Source organism: Rhinopithecus bieti, unplaced genomic scaffold (genome assembly GCF_001698545.2).
Source record: "Rhinopithecus bieti isolate Rb0 unplaced genomic scaffold, ASM169854v2 scaffold_22, whole genome shotgun sequence".
In the NCBI taxonomy this organism is placed as follows: Eukaryota; Metazoa; Chordata; class Mammalia; order Primates; family Cercopithecidae; genus Rhinopithecus; species Rhinopithecus bieti.
Genome location: NW_016803136.1, coordinates 182,929 through 194,215, shown reverse-complemented (window position 1 = coordinate 194,215; position 11,287 = coordinate 182,929). Strand labels below are relative to the sequence as shown.

Here is an 11,287-nt window from a genome sequence, read left to right as displayed (position 1 = left end):
GGTGAGTGTGGATGGGGGGAGGCCTGGGCGGGGGTGAGTGAGGATGTGCAGAGGCCTGGGTGGGGCCATTGAGCGTGGAGTGTGGGGAGACCTGGGCCTGGGGATGAGGAATGATACCAGGTGTTTGTTTGTCTGGAGACAAATTTGGCAAGGCAGGGTGGAGCCTGTGGATGGCCGTGAACTCCCGGATGAGGAACCTGGGCTTGATTTTGAGGTGTCTGGGTGGAGCAGGGCCTTTGGAGAGCCTATCTGATGGCAGGATTGGGCGGGTCTGAGCTGAGGAGCCTGGAGCCGGGGGACCCCTTAGGACTGTGGGGTGACTGAGGAGGTCTGGGTGACACCTGGTGCAGGCAGTGGGTCTGGTGGGGAGCAGGAGCTGTCTTTGAAAATGCCCCAGGCCTCCCACATCAGCTCCTTTGTGCCTCTCTGCTCTGAGGGCCTAGGGTGGGATAACAGCAGTGCTGGAGGCTGGTGACCGAGGTCCCACAGGCCTCGCACCTCTCATGCCAGCCCCTGCCTGCTCTGGGAAACAGCCAGCCCATCTCCTCTGCAGTCCCCTTCAGGCTGCCCCGGCCCAGTCTTCTCAGAACTCCTGTTTGGCCAATTACTGCACAACTCAGTTTCTGGGAACTGCTTGCTCCCAGCTGCTGGGTGCAGGGCAGGTGCTCGGAGAATACCCCGGCTTATTGCTTTTGTTGGGCACCTGCAGCCCAGTGCCTTGGGAGGCGGAGGGGGATAGAAGGGACCTGGGCTCAGCCCAGCTCTGTTGGGCCAAACCAGGCACCTGGTGCCGGCTTGCGGGGCCTTGGGCAAGTGGCTGCACCTCTCGAGCTGGTTTCTTCTTTTCTGGAAGGAGTGATGGTCGCATCTTGGGCTTGTGATGATTCCACTTGGCCGGCCAGTGGCAGCACCTGGCAGGTGGGCAGCACCCATGAAGGCGGCTTCCCCCCTCCCGGTTTGGTAGCGCAGGGTCAGGTTGAGCATGTGTAGGGACGTTTGTTAACTTGAGGGCTCCTCCTAGAAGCCCTGAAAACTCCTAGCTAAGTGCCAGTGCTTCTGACCCTTTCCCTGCCCGTCTTCTCTGTCCCAAGCCATGTTCTGGGCCCCCAACTGTTGCCTGAGCCCTCAGCTGGCCCCGTTATGGGCACCCTTACTTATTTGGAGTCTTAGCGTCTGCCAGGAGAATGGGGAGTGTGCAGAGAACCGGACAGCTGGTTCCCAGGCAGGGCAGTGCTTAACCCTGGAGTTGCAACAGAGAAACGTCTGTTTGTGTTTCTGTGAGTAAGAGGAGACAGCTGGGCCCACAGATAGCCGGCGAGGTCAGCCGGGAATGGCCTTGGCTGTAAGTAAACCCTGGCTCTGGTGAGGTGGGGCCAGGAAGGCTGGAGAAGTACTGGGCAGGACCCACGGAGGGGCCACCTGGGAGCTGGAGTCTGGGCTGGGCTGTGCAGAGGCTGCTGGGGGAGGCAGGGGTGTGGGACGCTGCTCCCCAGGACCTGGAGCACCGCCCTCAGCACACCCGAGGACTCCGCACACCCGAGGACTGGGACTTTTCCAGGCAGGTAAGGAGCGGTGGGCCTTCTTTTTCCCCAGAAGCTTCTCTGCTTCATGGAGAGGTTTCTCTCGGGCTCCTTCAACAAGCAGCTCCCAGGTGGGAGCTGAAATCAGGTTTCCTCTGCAAAGATTCTGCCTGCCTGGGACTTTCCAGACCCACATAAATCACGTAAACGGAAACAGGCCTGCATTTCTGCATTCAAAGACAAATAGCATGAATACTCGACACTGCCCGTCCCAAGCCCGGTGCCCTGCAGCCTGGGAGGACTTGGGCGTGTTCTGGGCAGAGAGAGCCCAGGGGCCACGGGGTACCTACGTATTATTCTGGTCACCTTTACACTAAGTTTGAATTTCATTTTCTCCTCTCTCTCTCACTCTCTCGTTACCCTGTACTTTTTTTTTTTTTTTTTTTTTTTTGAGACAGGGTCTTGCTCTGTTACCCAGGCTGGAGTGCAGTGGCGCGATCATGGCTCACTGCAGCCTCCATCTCCTGGGCTCAAGTGATCCTTCTGCTCAGCCTCCTGAGTATCTGAGACTACAGGTGCATGCCACCATGCCCGGCTAATTTCTAAATTTTTTGTAGGGACGTGGCCTTGCTCTGTTGCCCAGCCTGGTCTTGAACTCCTGGGCTCAAAAAGTCCCCCCACCTTGGCTTCCCAAAGTGCTAGGATAACAGGTGTGAGCCACCATGCCCAGCCTGGTTACCCTGCTGTTGCTGCCTTCAGCTCCGTGATTACCTTGATACAGAAATTCTAGCTACCCTGTTTCAGGCCTTTCAGAAAAGACAAATGCAAGCTATGCCTCCGGGGACACGTAGGCAGAGCTGTCGCTGTTAAAATCTGAGGGCTGGCACTTGAGATGGGGGAGAAGTAGGTTATTTCACATACCATTTGGGTTGGAGGCCTTGCAGAGCGTGTCTGCCTGGGAAGGAGAACAGTAACAGTTGGATGAAGAGACAAGTAGGGATTTGGGGTCCACTGGAGGGGGAGATGCCTGTCATTAAAGATGCCCAAGGATTTACTTTCCTAGGTTGAAAAAGACCCACAGGATTCAGTGAAACCTCCTACGTGTGCCCCATGCGAGGCCTTGCAGGGTACAAACGAGAACACCCCGCCCGGCCCTCGAACAGCGAGACCGAGCTGCTGGGTAAGGACCTGGTGCCTCGTCAGCACCCAGCGCGTGTTTGTTGGACGAGGCCAAGGAAACTGAAAGGTGCTGTTGTTGGTCCTGCTGAGGACAGGAGCAGATGCTCAGCTCTGTGACCATGTGGGGCGGCCCCCGGACGGGGTCTTGGGTAGCATGTCCAGGATCGCTGCTCCTCAAAGAGCATGGACAGGAAAGGCTGCGGGAGTCTCAGCAGGGGCTGGAGGGTCCGTCGAGAGCCCAGGTGTGGCAGGGGGAAAGAGGCAGGTGAAGGAGGTGACGGGTTCACACTTTTGGGCCTTAAATTTCAGGCCAGCGAGGCTGGACCTTATTCTGTGAGGTGGTTTTTAAGACAAAATTTTATTGGCGGGCTGGGCGTGGTGGCGTACTCCCACAGTCCCAGCTACGTGGGAGGCTGAGGTAGGAGGATCGTTTGAGACCAGCCTGGACAACAGAGCAAGACCCTGTCTCTACCAAAAAATTAAAAAATTAGCCAGGCATGTCATTCTAGCGACTTGGGACGCTGACACAAGGACCACTTGAGCCCAGGAGTTGGAGGCTGCAGTGAGCTACGGCTGTGCCACTGTACTCCAGCCTGGGCAACACAGCAAGACCCTGTCTCAGAAAGAATTATTGGTGCCTAACCGATTACACAGTTCCAGTGAGTGGCAAACTCTTGATGGTTATAGTCCCCTGAAGAAGTACTGGACACTCACCGTGTCTGGGCATCGGGGTAACGGGTGAAGACCCCTAGGATGCAGGCAGAATGAAGTGCCGATGGGCGGGAGGTGGGCTCAATCGGAACGGGGGCCAGATGTGGGGGGAGCCAGAGAGTTCCCAGGGGAGGTGGTGCTGGGCCACCCCCAGGTGGGGGAGGTAGACAGCGTGAACCAAAGGCGTTCCAGGTGAGAGGGTGTTGGAGACAAGGCTGGGCAGCTGGGGCACATCAAGGTCCTGGCAGCTGGAGCACCGATTTTGCAGAGGGGTGAGGTTGCTGCTAGAATGGAAGGGTGGTTTGTGCCAGATCATGGACGCCCTTGGGGGCAGCTTGGGCTTTTTTCCTTGGTCGTGGGAGCCACTGAAGGTGTTTGAGTGAGGGAGTCATACAGCCTGACCCAGGCTGTAAGGATGACCTCTGGTTGCACGTGAAGAGGGGCAGCGGGAGCCCCAGCAGGTTCCAAGGCAGATGAGGAAGACTTGCCCCTGTCTGCGCAAGAGAGGAGGAGCGTCGGAGCTGGGAGGAGGGGGAGCCGCCGGGAGGAAGGGAGCCACCGGGAGGAGGGGGGGCCGCTGGGAGGAGAGGGGGGCCACCGGGAGGAGCGTGGGAGGCGCCGGGAGGAGGGGAGGCGCCGGGAGCAGGCAGGCCTGGCAGGGAGCTCGGGGATGGGGGAGTTTGAAGGGTGTTTGTGGCAGACACTGGTGTCCCCAGGGCTCCTGTTTCAACTCCAGAATCCTCTCGAACGTGCTCGGTGCATAATCAGCCTGAGATGTCTCCGAGTAAGTGGTTCCTCTGGGGTTTAGACAGGCCTTTGAGGCTCCCTCTCTGAGTCTGTCATCCTCCCAACGCGGCCTGACAGGTGGAGGAAGTGTTGACGTCTCGGTTCACCTTATCTTGCTGTTCTCCTCATGTTTCCCGTATCGTAGTAACAGAGCAGATGTCAGGGCTGTTGCTAAGGGTTCCCTGGGATATTAATACCTTGGTGTTGAACGGAGGCTCCCACACGGTGTCTTCGACGCCTCGGGACACACCGGCTTGGTGGCAAGTATTCTTTTATATTCGTCCTGGCTGCTTTTCCCTCCTTTAAACCCATCTCCTCCCTGTCGCCCTGGCCTAGGCACAGCACCCTGGCGGGATGGCAAACTCACTCCCTCCATGCTGGGGCAGACCTGACTGACAGATCACAGCATCCTTTCCCATGGAGGCTGGAGGCCGCCTCCGACCCCTTTTCAACCCAGCCCTCTGGGCGCCAGATTTAGCATTTAGGATGAAGCCTCTCTTCCAGCCCTGCAGAGGCTCCAGGCCCTCTCCATGGGGTATCTCCTGTGGCACCGGCCACCTGCGAAGGCTCCAGGCCCTCTCCATGGGGTACCTCCTGTGGCACTGGCCACCTGCGAAGGCTCCAGGCCCTCTCTGCGGGTACTTCCTCTGGTACCTGGGAGGGGTGGGGAATAGTTTGAATAGTTGTGGACACTGAGGTCAGGGTTGGGATTTTATCTGCCAGGTGCCATTTTTATCCGTTGTCTATCGCTGCGGTGACACTGCGTGACAAGCACACCTGCCCAAACCTGGGGTTTTACAGCCACCGTTTATTATGCCTCCTCGGTCTGTGGGCTGGCCGGGCAGCTCTGCTGCTCTTGGCTCAGAGGGCACCAGCCGCCCCTGGTGTGGAAGACGCACCTGAGCCCTCTTTCTGTGGCCAACAGGAACTGGCGTCCTGCAGCGGCTGGTGGCTCGTGTTGGCCTTTGTGTGGGGGTGCCCCTCCTAGGCACAGCGGCTTCCCTCAGCCCCTCGGTCCGCTGCCTCTTTCCCACTGTGCGCCCTGCATCATTTCCTTCATTCTCTCCGTGGAGACGGTCTGTGCCGGACACCTGCGCCCTCATCCCCGGGCCTTCTCTGCCACAGTCGCCCCAGAGTCACGGCGTGGCCGTGCTCGTGGGAATGCGTTTCTCTGGGGGTCTCTGATGAGCGTGACTTCGAGGCAGACCCCAGCCAAGCAAATCCGCTGGTGTCAGGAGCTGGAGTCTGCTGCCCACTCTCACCACGGTGGGACCCTGTGGCTGGACGAAAGCGCACTCGTTCCTGCCACACCGAGGGAGTGTGAAGGCTCAGTGACATCTGAACATGTCCTTGAAACGAGATCGAGGAGGTGAAAATGCCAGGGTGTAAGGTGGGGAGTGATCACGGCCTGGGGTCAGGTGTGGGGAGAAGAAGCCGCATTTGGTGGGATGGTCACCCCGTCCCTGTGCCTGTCCCTGTTCCGCCGCAGTGGACGCGCTGGGGACTCCGTGGGTGTTTCCCAGGCTTCTTGGAGGCAGGTGGTTTTGCCTCAGGATATGTTTTCAGTCTGGTGTGTTGGAGACTGACACTGCAGGCGGCTGGTGTTTTCTCACTGTGCTGTGGCTGTGGCGGGTTTTGGAAGGTCAGGGTTGAGCCGCAGTTTTCCTGGAGCGATGACTATTCACGCTGCTTCCTAGTGCATACGAGAATGAGCTCCCGAGGCACGTTTACAGGACCCGCAGGCAGGCGGAGAACAGTCGCTGGAGGAGGGTCACGTGACCGGCTCCAGCCACTGGGTCGCTCGGGGCTCTCAAGCCGGTGCTGGCTTTGCCAGCTTCTGAGCCCACAACTGCTGCTGAGGAGATAGACGGCTTCTTGTCAGTAGATGCAACTGTTGGCGAAGAAGAGACTTTTTTTGTTTATTTATTTTTTTATTATTTTTTTTGTGAATAGAGGATTGTGACTTTATTGAAACCACCTAATTGGAGAGCCCCAGATTAGGCTCCCAAGACGCGGCTGCCGCCAGCAGAATTTTGTGGTGGACAATTCTAGGTGCACTTTGGAGAGGGCAAGCAGGAGGCCTGCCGCTGGCAGCTCTGAGTGGCTGTGAACGTGGCTGTGGAAAACGTATCTCAAAAAATACACTTAAAAAGTGTACGAGGAAATTTGCAAACAATCCGTGTGCTCCCCACAGGAAGGTAGTAAAGCCTATCGTATTCAGAATACTAAGTTACCGCTTAAAATCCTATTGTTAAAGAACTTTCATAATGTGGGAAAAGTACAATGTGGTTAAAAAAACCAGCAAGCAGTGTATGTAGTAAGAACCCAGTTTTATTTAAGATTTGCACATAATGCCTAGGAAAGGTTGGAAGGTGCTACATTAAGGTGTTAAGAGTCGCCATGGGGTGGCTGGCGCCTGAATTTAAGGTGTTTCTTTTGGGATGAATATCCCACAGCCCCAGGAGCAACCACATGAGGCTGCATAATGGCTGTGGCTGTGGCTGCAGCCTTTGTCTGCAGTGACTAATACCCGGGGTGGTGAACTCTGAGGGCCGTCTCTGTGTCTGCAGTGATGTCTGCAGTGACTAACGCCCGGGGTGGTGAACTCTGAGGGCCGTCTCTGTGTCTGCAGTGATGTCTGCAGTGACTGACGCCCAGGGTGGTGAACTCTGAGGCCGTCTCTGTGTCTGCAGTGATGTCTGCAGTGACTAACGCCCGGGGTGGTGAGCTCTCGACTTGAGAGAGAGAATTGCATCCTCCTGGAAGAAGGGGTTGTTTTTTACGGATCTGTCTCAGAAAGTTGCCTGGGGCTGATGAACCTCTGTCCCCTAGGAATTTTCTCAGGAAATTATCACCAGGCAACTCCTGTTCCCCTCCCTGTTCCCCTCCCTGTTCCCCTCCCTGTTCCCCTCCCTGTTCCCCTCGGGTCCTCCTAGTCCCGTTCTGCGGGATTTTACAAGGGGCTCAGGAACATCTGCCTGCTGGAACCGCCAGCCTGAGTGCAGCCTCTGCTCAGCTTGTCGCCTGGCAGGGTCGAGGTGGCACCAGGAGGTCTCATTTTCCCAGAGGAGGCTCTGGGGGCACCAGCCCTCAGCCAGGAGCGAGCCCAGCTGTCAGGTGGAGCTGCCGTGAGGCCGACTACCCCGTGGGGAATCTTGAGGAAAAAAGGCTTATGAGTCAACACGTCGCAGAGCCTGGTTAGAGCCCGACTGTCTGCTCTCAACACGTCTGGGTTGTTTTCCGAATTCTTCCTTGTCTGGGAAAGGCCACATCTCTCTAATGAAATGCAGTTGAATTAAATGGATATTCCCTGAACACCTACTTTGCAGCAGGCCCTGTGCTGGGCATCAGGGAGGGAGGGAGGGAGGAGGACACAGGGACCCTCTAGGGAGCCCACAGTCCAGCGGGGAAGGAGAAATGGAAATTTCGTGTTGATAGAACTGAAGACTTCGGGGTGGGCTCCTGGGAGGAATGTCCACCCTCCCCATGATGGGCCTGCCTTCCCCAGCTGCGGCCTTGGCCTGTGGGCTCATTGAACATGCTCGTGTACACACACGCACACACACGCACAAACACACCCTGCACACACACACACACGCGCATACACGCACACGCGTGCACACCCCCATACACGCACACACCCCCTACACACACCCCCTACACACGCACACACATGCACACACACCCCTACACATGCACACACACACCCTACACACACACCCCCTACACACGCGCACACACACACCCTACACACAGCCTACACACACGCGCACACACACCCTACACACACACACCCTACACGCACCCTACACACACATGTGCACACACACCCTATACACCCTGCACACACGCACGTGCGTGCACACACACCCCCTATACACACGCACACACCCCCTACACACATGCACACACGCACACACCCCCTACACATGCACACATACACCCTACACACACACCCCCTACACACACACGTGCACACACACACCCTACACACACACACACCCTACACACACCCCCTACACACACATGCACACACACACACCCTACACACACCCTACATACACACCCTACACACACGCACACACACACCCTGCACACACGTGCACAATGCACACACATGCACACACATGCAACACACGCACATGCGCACGCGCATGCAACACACATGCACGCACACACGCACATGCACACACACACCCTGCACATGCTCACACTGCACACGCGCACACACTCTGCACATGCGCACACACCGTGCACACGCACATGCAGCTTGCACACGTGCGTGCACACACATGCGTGTGCACACACACATGCACACACCCCACATACACACACTACACACACGCGCACACACGGCCTGAACACACACACACATGCACGCGCGTGCACACACACCTACACACACACGCACACACACCCCCTACACACACGCACACACACCCTGCACACACGCACACACACGTGCACACATGCAACACACATGCACACGCGCACATACCTTGCACACGCACATGCAGCTTGCACACACACACACACACCTACACACACACATGCACAGACGTGTGCGCGCACACACACACACCCCTTCTCCAGCCTCTTACCTGTCCCAGCCGGGAGTGCCTCAGAGACAGACCTGGCCCTGGGGATCACGTCTCTCTAGTTTACTGAGGAAGTGGCCAGAGCTCCACCAGCCCTGTCCACAAAACCTCCTGCCTCTTCTCTCCCCAGAGCTCCACCAGCCTTGTCCACAAAACCTCCTGCCTCTTCTCCCCTCAGAGCTCCACCAGCCCTGTCCACAAGACCTCCTGCCCCTCCTCCCCTGGCCAATTCCATCCTCCCTCCTGAATTTGGGGGTTTGCCCTCCCTGCTTTTCCACTCACCTTCTATAAGGCCCTATTTTGTTCCCTCATCAGTTTAATTTTTGTTCAGGACAAATGGCTGTATATCAGTACCAGGGCACAGTCCCTGTTTAACGCATAAGGCACTGCTCTAAAGAGAGAAGGGTCAGACTCTTTGCCATCCATCCCAGCCCAGGAGGTGAGTGCTGGGTGGTGGTGAGCACAGTTTACTCACTGGTGAAGGGGGTGCCGGGTGCCGGGCATGGGGATTGGCTGGTGAGGCCCTCCGTGCCGAGTCAGGGAGCTGGCAGCCAGTGCAGGCTGAAGAGGTTTGGAGAATCGAAGCTGGCTGTGTGGGCAGTTTCCTAAAATGTGCCTCCTCGAGTTGCCCTTCCTCGCACCGTCTGTCCCGAGGTTTCTCTGTACGAGTGAAGGACAGCTGTGCCTTCTGAGGTGCCAGCCACGGCCAGGATGGGGGTGCACAGCCGTCCCAGAGCCGGGGCCTGAATTCTCCTGGGTTCTCATGTCTGACCTTTGCTCGGGGCCACCCCGTGAGCGTGGTCAGCCACAGACTTGCCATCGACGATGAACCTGCCCTGCCACTGCCCGTGGCCCCAGCCCTGGAGGCGACATCCTTCCGTCTCCCTTGACCTCTGCAGCATTTGGCTCTGTGGTTCCTTTGCCCTGAAGCTACAGCAGTGAGAAGGGTGGGGACATGGAGGATACAGTTCTTGTGGCCGCCTTCTCTGTCCTGTGGACTGGGCTGGGGAGGCACTCAGTTCCCACCTCCCACGTGGGAGCAGCCAGCAGCCTCCCTCGCCTCCTTCATGTAACTCAGCAGGGTCAGAATCTGGCGTTGAAATTACCCGAGGTGGTCGCTCTGTTTGTCCGACAGCTCTGATAGGTACCGATGAGGAAACTGAGGCTCGGGAAGACAGTTGACTTATTCCTGGACTTCTAGTAAGTTTACATAAAAGCCAAATTTTCACAGATCTCTCTTTTTTTTTTTTTTTTTTTTGAGATGGAGTCTCGCTCTGTTGCCCAGGCTGGAGTGCAATGGCGCTATCTCAGCTCACTGCAACCTCCACCTTCCAGGTTCAAGCGATTCTCCTGCCTCAGCCTCCTGAATAACTGGGATTACAGGTGCACACCACCACGCCTGGCCGATTTTTGTATTTTTAGTGGAGATGGGGTTTCTCCATGTTGCCCAGGCTGGTCTCAAACTCCTGAGCTCAGGTGACCTGCCCACCTCGGCCTCCCAAAGTGCTGGGATTCCAGGCGTGAGCCACCACGTTCAGCCTGTAGTGTATTTAAATGTTTACTGTGAACAGAGTAATGCTTTCCACACCCTTGTGGGGCGGTGTAACTGCAAAGTACAAGATAACTGAAGTTTTTAAAAAACAAAGCAAAGCAAACCGTAGTGCTCTAAAGGCTGGGATGGGGTGCTGGTTTAAAGTTGTTTGAGGACTGTGTCACTTTTGACCCTGTGTTTCCTGGCTTGTCCATTAGCCTCATCTGGGAGAAGATGGAGCCTACATCTGGGGGTTCCCGGGTGATCTGGGCCTGGCCATGGGGTTTCCACATTTGGCTATTTGGGGTCTGGGGCTGCCCAGGTCTCTTTGCCAAGGCAGCCCACTGGGGAGGGTCAGGTCTGATCTGGAAGAGCAGGTGCCTGGACATGTCCACAGGGTAGAGGGACCAGTGTGGTTGAGGTCGTGGCCTGGAGCCGTGTGGTCAGGTGGTGGCGGTTGGCGTGTCATCAGGGAAATGGGTGGCCCTGGCCTAGAAAAGCAGTTCTCCAAACTGGGCCCAGGCCTCTCTGGGGGTCCCCCAACTCCGTTCCGGAGATCCACAGGGTCAGAAGTGTTTTCGTAAGAAGAGTAATGGGACCGGGTTTTATCCTCTCACAAATGTACAAAAAAGGAGAAGTTCATTGATATGGTTTCAGATGCCGCGTTGAAACTAATCTTTAAGAAACTACCATTTGTGGAGTTTGGGTGCAATATCAAAGAAAAATATTTACAATTTCTGGAAGGTAAAAAACAGTCCTCCTCTTTTCAGCCATCATACACATTTGTGAGGGTCTGGATGTCCTTCACGGACTCAGTGAAACCACCTGTCACAAATGCGTGAGTGAAGAATCAGATATGAATGTCCAGCTGTTTTTTTGTGAAGCCAAACATTAAAACAGTTGTAAAATGTAAAACAATGTATTTGTCTAATTGCTTTTAAGTGTAGTTTTCATAAAATATT

At 56.2% G+C, this 11,287-nt stretch overlaps 1 protein-coding gene across 12 annotated transcripts in view; it reads left to right on the top strand.

Moving 5' to 3' along the window:
* Positions 1-11,287, top strand: part of RPH3AL (rabphilin 3A like (without C2 domains)) — a 142,188-nt gene that overhangs the window by 21,173 nt on the left and 109,728 nt on the right. For 4 of the 12 annotated variants that reach the window (XR_001883635.1, XM_017863188.1, XM_017862749.1 and 1 more), the window contains exon 1: positions 1,358-1,562. The exons of 2 other annotated variants lie outside the window; for them this stretch is intronic. The gene's annotated coding sequence lies outside the window, so the exon portion shown is untranslated. 6 more of the 12 variants (XM_017863433.1, XM_017863373.1, XM_017862898.1 and 3 more) reach the window with 5 other exon arrangements.